This window comes from Gavialis gangeticus, unplaced genomic scaffold (assembly GCF_001723915.1).
Source record: "Gavialis gangeticus isolate Ggan-Ray unplaced genomic scaffold, GavGan_comp1, whole genome shotgun sequence".
NCBI lineage: Eukaryota > Metazoa > Chordata > Crocodylia > Gavialidae > Gavialis > Gavialis gangeticus.
The window spans coordinates 75,049,052-75,063,114 of record NW_017729029.1 but is presented as its reverse complement, the minus strand read 5'-3'; the positions used below and the strand labels follow the sequence as shown (position 1 = coordinate 75,063,114).

General features: G+C 43.1%; 1 protein-coding gene across 1 annotated transcript in view; it reads left to right on the top strand.

Moving 5' to 3' along the window:
* MFAP3L (microfibrillar associated protein 3 like) overlaps positions 1 to 14,063 on the top strand; it is a 99,966-nt gene that overhangs the window by 6,804 nt on the left and 79,099 nt on the right. The window contains exon 2 of the mRNA XM_019521778.1: positions 2,409 to 2,410. The gene's annotated coding sequence lies outside the window, so the exon portion shown is untranslated. The remainder of the gene's footprint in view (positions 1 to 2,408; positions 2,411 to 14,063) is intronic.

Genomic DNA, 14,063 nt, shown 5'->3' with positions numbered 1-14,063 from the left:
CTCAAAATCAGAGGTGGTGGGGTCCTCCACCTGCCCTCTCTGCGGCGGTTTGTGGAAGAGATCCTACAGCTGCCACCCAAGAAAATGAGTTTGGGGGGGGCGTCTTCCAATTCGCCTCCATTCAGTTCAGACCCCATGGGCATGGCGAGCTGTGCAGGTGCTACCAGGCTTTGCGGAAGGCAGACTTCTTAGGTCCCAGCCACATATGACCTAACCATGGTAAAGGGCCATGTACTGTGCTGGGGATTTGCTCCTCAAGGTGCTTTGGTGGTTGCTGTCCATTCCTGACCCGGTGGCAGGCTGCGGCAGAGTAAATTGCCATCTCTCTCCTAAGATTAGGCTCCAGGGAAGGGGCTTCCCCATCCCTTTCGGATGAGACGGTTGTTATGGTTGCTGATCATTTGAGGAAATGTTTTCATTTCTCTTCCTCATCCTTGCAACCTGGCTTTTGCCTATGTCACATTGACTGTGTCAGTAGTCACACCTCTCTGGGTGTCACTTGCCTTTCACACCACCTTGGTTTATGGGCTGCGCTTGGTGAGAGTTGGCCTCAGTTTTTTGCCTTTTTCTCTAGTGCTCTATTCACTGCTCTGGATAAGGATCTGCAGCAGTACAGCCTGTTGCTATTTCTAATCTGCAGCACTGCTGATTCCAGGCAATCAAATCGTGAACTGCAGCAAAATGTGATATCCTCCAGCCTGGTGTGTGGGGTATACCTAGGACTTGCATTGTTTTATTAAGCCTTTTTTCACATGCACAGGATTTGATGCTTAGATCAGTGGTCCAGATAGGCCTGTATCCCATCTGACTAGCCATTACCAGATGGTTCAGAAAAAGGTGCAAGAGCATAGTTGGAAAGATGAATAAATAATCCTAACAATAACAATTCTGAATGCCAGTTTTTAAAATATTGTGTGATTCAGCTTGGAAACCCAAGGATTGGTTCTGGTGCTTCTCAGTAAACTGTAAGTCTAATATCTCTTTTTCTCTGGGATCTTGAACTGTTCTGTTCCCTGTTTCGCTAGGACCTTTTCATCTTTGGCCAGGTGACAGCAGATAGTAAATCTCTTCCATATTAATTGTCCCCCTTTGGAAAAGAAAAAGCATGTAGTCCTTTAAGTAGGATAAAGCAAACCTTACAGGAGAGTTTTCAAATTGTACTGGTTTAATTGAAAGTAGTATTCTGCAATAATTTTAAAATTTTTGCTCAGTGGAATACACTCGTGAGGTATCTGTATTTTGTTAGTGCCCTGCAAGGACAACAGTCATACAAGCTAAAAAACGTCCAACTGGTCTTACATAATGCCGTCATATAATGTTTCTCAGCAATACAAAACAGGCACTATAACATCAGATGATCTATTGTAAAGAACAAACAATGACACTGAGCAGCTGCATATTTACTTCTTTGGTTGCACTGCCCAGGCTTTTTGACAAGGAACGAAAATTTTTAACTATCAGACAACATTAGTGTCTCTGACAGTCAATAAGTTGCAGCTTTTTCTAATTGATTTTAACTCCTGATAGACATCCTACCTGCTGTTGTTTTCCTTTCCAAATGCTACTAGTAGCATCTCCTTTAGTATATATCTCTGCTGTAAAACTGAAATAGCAGTTCACAGTAGAACAGTTAATGTATGTGCAAGTAACATTTAGCATTTATACTTGTTTAAATACACACATTTTTAACAGTTTATTTGGTTGCAATAGGTTCAATTAGAGCTTTGCTGTATTTTGTCTAGTTTCAGTGGAAATCCTGTTGGCAGGGTATGCCTCTTTTGTTTGGTTTATTTGTTTACAGGCAGCAAAAAGCATTGGGGTTGTGTTTGTGCCAGGGATAGTAAAAATCCCTTTCTTTACCATGTAAGCCTTTTAGCTTAAACTATTGGATACAAACACCATTTTACTGAACAGAAAACCTGTGGCTTTTTCTCTACTTCTTTAATAAACCACTACAGTACTGTGAATTACACTGAATATTCATAACTTTAAACAACTCTAAGAAAACAAGTTTAAATTAATCACTTCCAAATAGCAAACTTAGAAGCAAGAGTGGAGGGAGTGTCCCCTGGACAGTAACTATTATAGTATGTATATAGCATCATAGAGGTGTGTGGTGTTTGTCAGAGAGACAGATTTCCTGTCCTGAAGAGTTTGCAGTTTAAATTGGGAGTTTTTTAAACACAATTAAATTAATAACTGTAAGTAGCATGAGCAGCTGATATGCACTTCATACTTATGAGCACAGAAAAATTTAGATTGCACAGTTTCAGCTATCTTCTCCAATTCAGCAGTTTGTGACAGCTCCTGTCTATACTGCAATAAGTGTTGTGCCTAAAATACTGTACATTAACAAAATACTGTACATTAACTGTCCAACAAAATTGAAACATGCTCTCAGTACCAAGTTGTTTCTACCATATTCCCCATGTGTTCAATAACCATTGTATAGCCGTGTCTGTTAGGAATGCTAAGGAAAAGAAACACTTAATACATAGCTTGATCCCATTTTCACAAAAAGACAAACTGACCTTCAGATGTTTCCAACAAACGTGTCATCTCCTACAACGTTAAGAGCACAGGGAATCAAAGTAAATGGGATCAGAGCCATTTGCATTTCTATTGCTGGTGAGGCCATACATCACAGAATCTGGAGTCTGAAACCAAGGGAGTATTAGCAATGTTTTAATCAAATGAGATAGCACAAGCTTTCGTGAACTCCAGCTTACTTTATACACTGTGTGCTTGTCCTCTCACAGCATCTGATGAAGTGAGGTGAGTGATTTGAATACAAAAGGTGGGAAGAGAGGAGGGGAGAAGAGGGCAGCAAATTTAATAAGAGAACCTATGGGGGAAAAAGGGGTCACAAACTAATCCAGGTAATGGGATAAGAATCCATAGCCCCTGTTTAACCCATGCTTAACACAATCCAGTCTATGGATGATTTCTTGTTCCACAATTTCCTGTTCAGACTGGTTTTTAAAATTCTGTTGCCTGAGAACAGGAATCCTGAGGTCAGCAGTGGAGTATCCACGGAGGTTAAAGTACTCTGCCAGAAGCCTCTGTTTTTCTGCAGCTGATGTCAGATCAGTGTTCATTCATTCCTTCATGCCGAGATCACTCGGTGTAGACAGCAGAGGGGCACTGTAAACAGGTGATGGCATATATGACATTGGGGCCAGGAGCAGAAATTACACACACTGGTTTTAGTGATCAGAAACTGGTTTAACCCTGTAACAGAACAAACGTCCAGTGCACATAAACCAGTTTTTAAGGGGCTGAAACTTATTTAAGATAAATGTGGTTGAATGACACTTAACTAATTTAGGTCAAATTGGTTTATGAAATTTCTGTCCCAGACCCCTTCTTAGTTTAAGTTAAACCACAGTCCCCCAGCATCCCAGGATGTTTTGCAGCCCTGGGCTGGGCTGTACTATCTGCTCCAGACAGCAGGGTTGGCCCTGCCCCTCTACTCCCTAACTGAAGCAGTGAGAGCTGGCTGACAAGGAGCTGGGGATCATAGCTGGGTCTGCCTGGTGGGAGCGGTGCAGCCCCTGCCAGACTTTTCCCCGCTGGAGTGGAGAGTGTGGGGGCACGTCTGGAGAGGCAACGGTCCAAGAGGGACTGCCCCCCAAGGCTACCCCCAGCTTGGGTCTGGGGTCTGGGAGGGGCTTTAATCCCCCCTTCCCCAGCTCAGTGTGCTGGCCAACAGGAGAGGGTCCCAGACTGCTTGGGCTGATGTGACCAAAGAAAGCAAAAAACTACATTTACATTATAAAACAGGAGGAGACCAGCAAACTCCACCCCTTCCCACCTCTGGCAGAGACTGAGGCAAGCAAGCAGTTGATAAGGGGAGGGGGAGAGGGCATAATTCCCTTCAGCTTCCTCAAGCCATGGGGGAGGCAGAAGAGGCTGAGGAACTGGGGTTGGAGGGACTGGTCCCCTGCCACCTGTGAGTACAGGGCCAAGCCCTGTAGGACCAAACTTAGAGGTGGGAGATGTTGGCAAAGAACTGGCGCACGCATCACATGCATGTGCTGGGGACAGAGCTAAGGGAACAGGAGAGGGTCCCAGACTGCTTGGGCTGGTGTGACCAAAGGAAGTAGAGAATTATATTTACATTATAAAGTAGAACTTGTAAAAGGTAGGAGATTGGAATACCTAAGCGGAGACAAAAGATACTGAATGCATGAGAGTGCTGCCAAAGGTGCTATAGGTGATAAACATACTAATGTCAAGGCACCCAAGGGGGAGAAGGGGTGCAAGTGTGTCTGTAAAAACCCAGGCAGAGATGAGGCCTGTGGGATTTCCACTCCAACACCTAAAGCCACCTGCTGATTCCCCAAGAAGGACTTGCTGAATCCATTCCCTTATGGAGAAAAAGTAGCAGAAGGGTCAAAAAAAACTCTCTTGACTAAGCAGGAAGTTGCAGCCCTCCTGAAGAAAAAGAGGTATACAAACAATGGAAGCGTGGGACAGCCTCTAAGGAAGACTACTTAACAATGGCCCGCACTTGTAGAAAACATATTAGGCAAGCTAAGGCAGAAATCGAACTAAAACTAGCTATAAGAATCAAGGACAACAAGAAGTCCTTCTTTAGCTACATAGGGAGTAAAAGGAAAACTAATGGGAGTCTGGGGCTGCTGCTCAATGCCTGGTCACTACCACTCAGGAAAAAATGGAACTCCTAAATGACTACTTTGCCTCGGTCTTTCACAAAACCAAGGGGAACAACATGCCAGGCAGGGCACAGAACAAGCAGGGTGGGATTGACATGGTTCCCACCATTGCCATAGAACTGGTGTATGATCAATCAAAGAAATTAGACGTAAATAAATCAGCAGGACCGGATGAACTCCACCCAAGAGTGCTGCAAGTGTTTGCCGAAGTAATCGCAGAGCCCCTGGCAAAGGTCTTTCAAAAATCATGGGCCTCTGGAGAAATCCCAGAGGACTGGAAAAGGGCCAGTGTTTTGCCCATCTTCAAGAAGGGGAAGCTTGAAGACCTGGAGAACTACAGGCCATTTAGCTTAACTTCTATTCCAGGGAAAATCATAGAAACATTCATCAAAGAGGCTATATATGACAGATTTGCAGAAGGTATAATACTGAATGACAGCCAGTATGGCTTCATCGTGGGCAGGTCTTGTCTGGCCAACCTCATTTCTTTCTATGATCAGGTGACTTGTCACCTGGACAAGAGAAAAGTGGTTGACATCATATACCTCGACTTCCAGAAAGCCTTTGATCTGGTATCCCACGAGGTACTGATCAGAAAACTGGAGGATATTGGGCTCAACTGTGGGACTATCAAGTGGTTGTGGCGTAGGACACAGAGAGTCCAAATGAATGGATCGGTGTGGTCCCGGTGAGATCTGGGCAGTGGCATACCCCAGGGGTTGGTACTTAGCCCAGTGCCGTTCAATATCTTCATCAGTGACCTGGATGAGGGGGTGAAAAGCCCATTAGCCAAGTTCACAGATGACACCAAGATATGGGGTTGTGTGGACACACCTGCAGATAGGCTGCAGATACAAGCAGACCTAGACAGGCTGGCATGTTGGGCAGAATGTAACCAGATGAGGTTCAACATAGAGAAATGCAAAGTTCTGCATCTGGGAAGGAAAACCCCCCAGCACACCTAAAAGCTGGGCATTGCTAACCTGACCAGCACTACAAATGAAAGGGATCTGGGGGATAACAGTAGATCCCAGCATGAATATGAGCCGGCAATGCAACACAGTAGCCGCTAGGGCCAATCAAACTCTGGCATGCATCAATTGATGCATCTCCAGTAAAACCAAAGAAGTGATTCTCCCACTTCACTCAACATTGGTGCGGCTGCAGCTGGAGTATTGCATCCAGTTCTTGGCGCCACACTTCAACAAGGACGTGCTAAAGCTCGAGAGGGTCCAGAGAAAGGCCACCCACATGATCAGGGACTTGCATAGCAAGCCATACGAGGAGAAGCTGAGGGATCTTGGACTCTTCAGCCTAAAGAAAAGAAGACTGGGAGGGAATCTGATTGTGGCTCAGCGCTATATCAGAGGCGTACATCAGGGGCTTGGTGAACAACTGTTCACCAGGGTGCCCTGGGGGAAAACTAGAAACAGCGGCCATAAACTCCTGGATAGTTTCAGGCTGAACATTAGGAAAAACTTCTCTACAACTAGGGTTTCCACACTACGGAACAAGCTCCCCCCAGAGGTGGTGCAATCATCTTCCCTAGAGGTCTTCAAGAGAAGATTGGATGGTCACCTAGCTGGGGTCATCTGACCCCAGATGTCTTTCCTGCTCATGCAGGGGGATGGACCCGATGATCCTTTGGGGTCCCTTCCAGCCCTATGATTCTGTGATTCTATTCTATGATTCTAATACCTGGCTTAAGGAGACACTGCCTCCAGAATTACGTAAGACTTATGTAAGGCTTTCTCTTGTCTTTTTGGTTTCTTACATTCTGTTTTAAGTTAGACTATGGTGTTTGTGCTCTCACTGTGTTTTACTGCACCATAACTTAGCTTAGGCAAAGATTTTTGTTATTCTTTGTGTGCTTCAGAGAAAGCATTCTTCTTCTTCAAGCTTTTATGAATTCAATGCTACCACCTGTTTCCCCACCACCTCCTCCTTCAGCCTGGCAGGGGCTGCCCTCTCGCTTGAGCGGGGAGCAGTGGGGGAGACAGAAATCTGGCAGTTACTGTCCCCCCACCCCACCCAGCCAGACCTGGGCTGGGGTCTCACGTGGGCCACAGTAGATTTAAAGCACCCCTCCCCCTGGCCTCAGCACCAGGGCTGAGGCCTGGGCATGCCTCTTCTACTCAGGCAGGGAGGGGAGAATACCCTGGGAGCTTCAGTCCCTTCCCCTTGGCAGTGGCTGTCAGGCTGAGAGGCATGCTGTAGCACCCCCCAGCTTCTGGCCTGAGCCACTGCAGACATGTGGCTGCACTGCTTGAATCAAAAGTGAATGTCTGTTCACTTGCTTCTCAGTTTAATCTCTGCAGCTTAGACTCATCTGCAAAGACTGAATCCATTCAGCCTCAGGCTTTTTGACTGTCTGTACTTAGCCTAGTAGAGTTGCAGGTGAATTAACCTTGAATATTACACTCCTTGTTATTCAGTCCAGTGATGGGGCACAGCAGGCATTTGGGTCCATTGCAAGACCTGGTACCTCAGTGAGGATGGGACTTAGATTTGAGAGAGAGCACTTGGGTTGAGGGGCTATCTCTAAGTCAGGCTACTTTGAGATACAACCTCTCCTTGAAAAAGATGACTAGGTTAATAATGATGTGTCTAAGGTGTTCAAGCTGTGGGCTGTAGGTGACAACCAGAGGAATTCCGTTGTCTGTGTCTCAGGGTTGGTAATGTAGTAAGTCAGAGGGTGGTCTGAATCTGGTTTGGTGATTCGAGTAGCTACAGTTTTGAGATTGCATTGTAATAGTAGGAATCCCTGCTCCACATCTTTAAGATGTTTTTCCTAGTTTGTGGGATCAGAGCAGATCATATGGAACATTACTATGACATTAAAAGGCTGGTGTGTGAGATCTGGTTCTAACTGTTCTATTCTTTGTTGCTGGGACAAAAACATTTAAAACTTAGAGCCAATATGTGACTTTGTACATCATGCAGACACCTTTGGGTGAAATACTAATTTAATTTAGTTCTTTAAAACTGAAAAATCCTGCATTATCTAGGATAATATAATTTCTTATCTACATATAAGGGCATTCTAGAAATGCCATTATCAAAACAATGGGGATATGATTACTTCTCCCTGGTCATCATACTGTGATTTAATTAAATCAATCATATCCACATTGTAAAGCATCACAATGTGCATTGAACAGAAAGACTGAACTGAGAGGATACAAATTAAGCTTCTTTCCCTATCAGGAGCCATCTGTTTTGGCTGAGGGTTGGTTGACTTGCAACCATGTACCAAGGTAACAGAACGTGTGACTTCAGACTTATTTATTTGGTGAAGGGTGGTATGTGGACACTCTATATTTCAGAATATAAGTAGCTGCTGTCAACGAGAACGTTTGCATATGGAGCTCTTCCTAAGTAATTCCATGTGTGCACGTTTTACTCTAGAATAAATGCTTCCAATTAACTCCTTGTTCAAAACAACTCTAGATGCAGAAAAGTCTTAAGGCTTGGTTTCCACACAGGCTTTGTAACCATTTAAATATTTTGGTTAGGGATATTACATTTTTTTTAACAAAAATAATTGAAGCACAAGATTACATGGTTATAATGTGCTTTATACTAGCATAGCTTATTCCATAGGTCAGGACCACACCATTGACTTCTGGTAGAAGGGATGTGGATGTTAGGGATATGAAGCACAAGTTTTTGTAAACTGATGAATTGAGCTTCAGTTCACAAAAGCTCATGCTACATTTTATATATATAGTGTGTGTGCAAGCGCAATTATACCCTGCCCCCCACACACACTTCGGTTAGCCTATGAGATGCAAATCTACCCTGCCTTCTGCTTGACTTCAGACTAATACTGCTAACTACATTTCTTTGAAATTGTTCTGCCAGAAGAAGCCTTTAATGTAGACACAGTTGCACCAGCAAAACAGTATCTGTTGGTTCGTTCACAAAAGATGATTTTCCATACAAGTATGAAGTGCAGCCAGGACAATATAGTTTTGACCTTCCCAGAAACACTTTGCTCATCTGCTGTCAGCATATAGGCATACTGGCAATGCTTTCCTGATGCATACCATGCTGTAACAGGATAAGTTATATGACTAGATAAGCTGTATATAGCATATGGTATAGTATAAATACATCCACACTAACAGGCTGTACTGCTTTAACTATAGTTTCAAAACTGCATACTTAAAAAAGGTATTAATGGCATAAATTCTGTGCATTGGCAAGATCTAACAAACAGATTTCAGGTAAAATGGCTTTGGGCAGTATTATTGTGAAAATCAGATCATGCATTAAAATAGCTACCCTGGTTCAAGTTTATTTTGAGTAGACCTGCTCTAAGTCCTCTTATGGCATAAGAAAGTCAGAACCTTAGTCTCTTTATTTGTATTCAGTCTTTTAATTATAGTTTGGATATGATTATGAGACAGTTTTATATTTTATAATAAAGTTGTAATTAAAACAATTTTTTAGTTTCCCCTGCAGCACTTACAGCCTCATGGTTGCCATGTGAGAGAGTAAGAAACTAATACTGACTATATACAAATATGCAAGAGTTGCACTGTTATTATCACAGCAATGAAAAGGGCAAAACATGAAAGGTAAAAAGAACATAAACAGTGAAAAGACAATTGGAAAATCTACAGTCTTTCAAATTTAAATAACATTAGATCTCCAGTGTGGTAGAGGCATATAAATGAAGCCCAACACCTGGACCAGGCCCCACTTCACTTTAATTTGTCTCCACATCAATGCAGAGATCTACTTTGGGTTGCCCCGTGATATGGGAGACTACACAGAATTACCAAAAAGCTCTTTACTAATAAGTGAAGAAATTTAAACTTTAAATTGCCATCATTAACTCACCTAAATGACTGCTAAGTTATTCCTTGAAAACCACCTCTGAGAATTCTAAACTAGTCATAATCACAATGTCAGTACTTGACCTCTTCACACCATCTCACGGAGGCCAATAAGTACAGAAAGGACACATCTACACAAGACTGTACAGCACAGCAGACTAATTTGCTGTGCAGTATAACATCACCGTTTGCATGTGTGTGACAATTAGGGCACAGTACACTACTTTGCTGCTCTGTGAAATAGTCCCATCAGATAAAAGTGGTATCCAGCAGTACAGTAAGTTCCTGCACTTAAACAAGTGTGTGGACAGTTCTGTTAGGATTAGTTTGCTTCAGTTCAGATTGAAACAAAGTATATTCAGTCGCATTAATTGCACATGTAAACACATCCAAAGAGATTCATTAACAGCTGGTAACAACATGCATCTTGCAGATTAATTTTTACATATTTTTACATAATCATTGTAGCTGCCTAAAGTCACAAAATAATCTGGTGGGAGTTGTTATATACGGATTCATAATGCTTCTGTTACTGAAAGGAGTCCTTCTGTTAAAATTCTGTTTCTTAATTAATACTACATTGAATACATTGAAAATACTAAACATTTCCAGTTTTTCATACAAGATCAAGCAGATTGTCTGTATTAAATGATGAGTCCTAAAAAGTCTTTTAAAACTAAACTTAGGTTATAACTTTAATTTGATCCCATCAAATATATATATCTACAGGCTATTTTAAGAAAGTATAAAAAGCAAAGGAATTTTTTTTTTCTCCCCAACATCTAGGAAAAATTAATCAGATGCACCATAAGCAAAGATGACCTTTCCAGAAAGTTCATTGAATAGGGAAAGAGAAGATGATACTTGCCTGTGTCTGCATTGCCTTTTGCCTTTTTCTCTTGCATAGTCTTTTACTCATACACCAAGTGTCTTCCATTATTTACAGAACTAGCAGGATTTTGCAGCCACCTGCCACAAATATAAATAAAAGAGACAAAGAACATTAAGAAAATGAGAACTACATAGAGTCACCTGGCATGAGGCAACTCATAGAAATGGTATTTGGACAGGATGAAGAGGTTCTACATCTCTTCTCAGGCCTTCCTTCCTTCCTCCCTCCCTCCTTTCTGTTACTACTACCTTCAATAAAAGGAAGTTAGGAGTAGAAATAGATGTCGGCAAATAAAGCTAGTCAGCTGTGCTGGCACACATCCCTGGAGTGTGTCTCTAAGTAGGGAAAGGCAGGTAGGCACTTCTAGGTTAAATACAGACAGTCAAAAAGTACAAGGCTGAATTGATTCCATCTTTGCAGGTTAGTTTAAACTGCGTAGATTGAACCAATAAGCAAGTGAACAGACGTTCACTTTTGATTCCAGAAATGCAGTCACATGTCTGCAGTAACACAGGTCAGAAGCCAGGGGGTGCTCTAGCATCCCTCTCTGCTCTTCTGGAGCAGACAGCTTGGGCCAAAGCTAGCCTGCCCACCCTGTGAGAGGAGATTTGCAAGGAAGGTGCAAAGCATCCTAGGATGCTGAAGGACTGTGAGTTCACTTGAATCTGGAGGGAATCTGGCACAGAAGTTCAACAAACCAATTTAACTTAAATCAGTTAAGTTTGATACTACCTCCATCCAGGTTTATTGAAAACTGATTTTGGTCATTTTGAAAGTGGTTTATGTGCCCTGAACTTCTGGTGTGTTACAAATTTGAACCAGTTTCCGATCACTTTTACCGGTTTATGTGTAATTTCTTTCCGTAGCCCTAGGATTTCAGGGGCCTTATCCTGCATGGAAATTCCCAGGGTCCACAGGAATAAGCTCCCCTCAACTCCTGAGTACCTGCCCAGAGTAGCTGGAGAGTGCAGGTAGCTCTACATTGCCCAGGATCTCCTGTGCTAAATAGCAGCACCAATGAATACCATCTTTGTGGCCACAAACATGTGGCATTTGTGATGTGGCAAGGGGCATGGACAGCTGTTTGCTTAACCTCTGTGCTGCCACAATAATGTTTGTGGTGGCACAAAGGCAATGAAAGGCGACATCTGTTTCCACCCAAAGTCTCTGATCCATCTGTTTACTGCTTCACCAAAGAGGTAGATGTGCTACAAGCTGTAGCCAAGGCTATACTTGTAAGGAGTTAAGCAACCATTTAATAAAATGATAAAGCTGTTTGTGTACCGAATTATGAAGTGGTGATTGCATAACCTCTAAACAAATGCAGTTGTTAATAAAGCCAGATGATTTATGTACCAGAGCTATCTATACAGTATGTAGCATTTATACTATTATATAGTAAAAACACTGTAAAGACTATATACCTGATAACTAGCTGGATGTCAACTCCTAACCTTAGAAAGTTTCTTTGCTACTGATTTCACAGCAGATAGTGCTGTATCTTGTAACTCCAGTACACTAACAGAATATGCCCATCAGAACGCTGCTGTTTTAACTCAGCAGCTCCAGTATTGCTGTTTTTATTCACCTTTTCATAAGTTTTCTTTTTCGCCAAGTTACTTAAGTTGCTCTGTCCACTGGAAAAATATATTTACAAATTCTTTCAGTTTTTACAGATGGGAAAGGAAACCTCAAAACTGCCCAGTTCCACTAAGTATCTCCTTGGGGCTAGTATCTTTACAAGCCTTTCAAGTTCAGGGTGCTACAAGAGTGGTAGCAGTGGGTTTTTTTCATGCTGGTCTCAAAATGAAAAACCTAATTGCAAAGCAGTATTTTTCTTTAGTGGCTGTGAATTTTCTTTTTAACTTTATTTACTGCTCAAATCAAGTGCTCCTTAAACTGAGTGAATGACATTATACTAGATCACACTTTTTTTTTTAACCCCATATACTTCTATCAGATTGTGTGTCTTAATACTTGGTGTCTTATTATGGTAACTTACTGACATGCAGCTGAATCTTGAAACAAAGGTTAAAGAAAACTAACCAGTTCCTACTTCCGCAGGCCTGGATAGATCTGTAACAAATAGTTTGTGTATGGTTTCATTATTAACTAGACTTGATTTTTGTCACAGTTAGTTTTTCTGTTACCTTCTCAGAGCCAATGTCTATTCCTGAATTCTCTATCTTCCTGTCTTTCATTATTTATTTATTTATTGCCTACCACCTACCACCTTGTAAAACAGGTTGACAGGTTTTTGCAAGCTTAGTAGGGTGCCTTCAAAGCAGTCAAAATTAGGCTATAGCTCCCACTATACTATTTTGTATACTTTTCTTACGTGCAGAATTTGAGACTAATGAACACATTGCAGGCTATTTATTCTACAATATAATGTTTGACAAAGGACAGTACTTTTTGCTTCAGAGGACAATGCAAACATAGGGTAGAGGTGTGTCCACTTACAAGTGTCTTGTTACTAATTTAACAGAAAAGTCTCATTATCCACATAAATATCAAATTACTCTTTGAATCCTGCCCCATTCCTGGCCTTACATTGCCTCGTGGCTATGAATTTCACATGCTAACAGTGTGTTATATAAATGTAACCCTGGGCGCAACACTGCCTGCTCCTTCACCTGAATAGTAGGATCCTGGGGTACCCGGTAGCCCATGGCCCCATCCAGCTCCCTGGGTAGCTGCTGCAGGGTCCCTGAGCAAAAACCATCTCCTTACAATCAGAAAATCTTGCAGACCATTATAAAACTATGTACATGATTTAATTATTTACAAGGTAACATACAACCAATGCAATAGAACAAAGGTAATACTGCATGACCTGGTGATGGTGGCTTAAGGCCTAATGCTTCCTGGATACACATTACACTATGGGGAGGTATACAGATTACCCATAATAAATAAGGAACCAATAAATAAATGCATTGATACTCCAACTAATAAACCATCAAGAACTTAATTACGGTCTATAACTTGTACACTGTGTACTGAGGACCCTGTGTGCCCAGCCCCTGGTGGGGCATACTATTGTCTGCATCTATGTTCCTGGCACAGGATCTGTGGGCGGTCCCTGGTGCTGGCGTCCCTCCCATGAGCTCCAGCGGTCTCTGTGCAGCAGGTGGTGGTTCCTCCCCTGCAGTCCTTGCAAGAGCTGATTCCTGCCCAGACCCCTTCCCTGGCTCAGCAGGGACCAGTGTCTGGGCTGTAGGTTGTAACAGCACAGTCTCACAGCGCCCAGCAAACGCAGCCCGTCCCTGGGCCCTGCCTGCCCCCAGGGTTCTGGTGGCTGGAGCAGTCCCTGCCCCTCTAGCCCAGGGCTCCCTCCAGCACCCTGAGCCTGCCGCTGCCCGGGGCCTTCTCACTCACAGGGGAAAAAACAGAGCAGTCTCCCCCTGGCCCTGTGTCTCCTCCCCTGCTGTGCTCACCCAGCCGCACCGGGGCTTGCAGGAGGGTCTTCCCAGGCTCGAAGTCTCCTCACAGGCAGCTCCTCTCTTGTCCTGCCCTGGCAGGGCTCCCACGGACGGGAGGGAGAACGGACACGGTGCAGCACACTCTGCTGCTGCTTCTGCAGGGCGCTGCCAGGGGCTCTCAGAGGACCACCTGGGCAATAGTGATCATCGCCTGCTGGAATTC